Raw genomic sequence first — 387 nt, 5'->3', positions numbered from 1 at the left:
CGCCCCACCCGGGCCGCGGGGGGGGGGGCTCCGGGGGGGGCTCCAGCCGCTGCTGAGCACTGGGGCGAGCGCTCCAGGGGCCGAGGGAGGCCCTGAGCCTGCCCAGAAACCTGCTCAGAGCCTCCCCGCGCCTCTCGGGGCGGGGGGCACCGTGGCTGGACCATTCGCCTCCAACAGCTTCCACTTGGTTTCTCGTTCCGTCCTCGGACGGGGCTCTCCTCGCTGCCCGTGCCGCGGACCGGGCCGTGAGTTTTGTTGCCTCCTCCAGCCCTTCTCGCAGCGTTGGACTCGCAGGTGTGTGGGGACGTTGCGCTGCGACGTGAAGGTGGTCGCTGGGAGCGGCGGGATGCTCTCCTTCCCAGAATTGCCCGGTTCCGTCGGTCCTGG

The 387-nt window shown here is 71.6% G+C and overlaps 1 protein-coding gene across 1 annotated transcript in view; it reads left to right on the top strand.

The window, feature by feature from the left end:
• The window catches only part of LOC103925905 (kidney mitochondrial carrier protein 1-like), a 14,324-nt gene that overhangs the window by 3,405 nt on the left and 10,532 nt on the right, over positions 1–387 (top strand). The window lies entirely within an intron of this gene.

Source organism: Pygoscelis adeliae, unplaced genomic scaffold (assembly GCF_000699105.1).
Source record: "Pygoscelis adeliae isolate BGI_AS28 unplaced genomic scaffold, ASM69910v1 Scaffold412, whole genome shotgun sequence".
In the NCBI taxonomy this organism is placed as follows: domain Eukaryota; kingdom Metazoa; phylum Chordata; class Aves; order Sphenisciformes; family Spheniscidae; genus Pygoscelis; species Pygoscelis adeliae.
The sequence above is the reverse complement of the archived record's forward strand: the minus strand, read 5'-3'. Positions and strand labels throughout refer to the sequence as shown.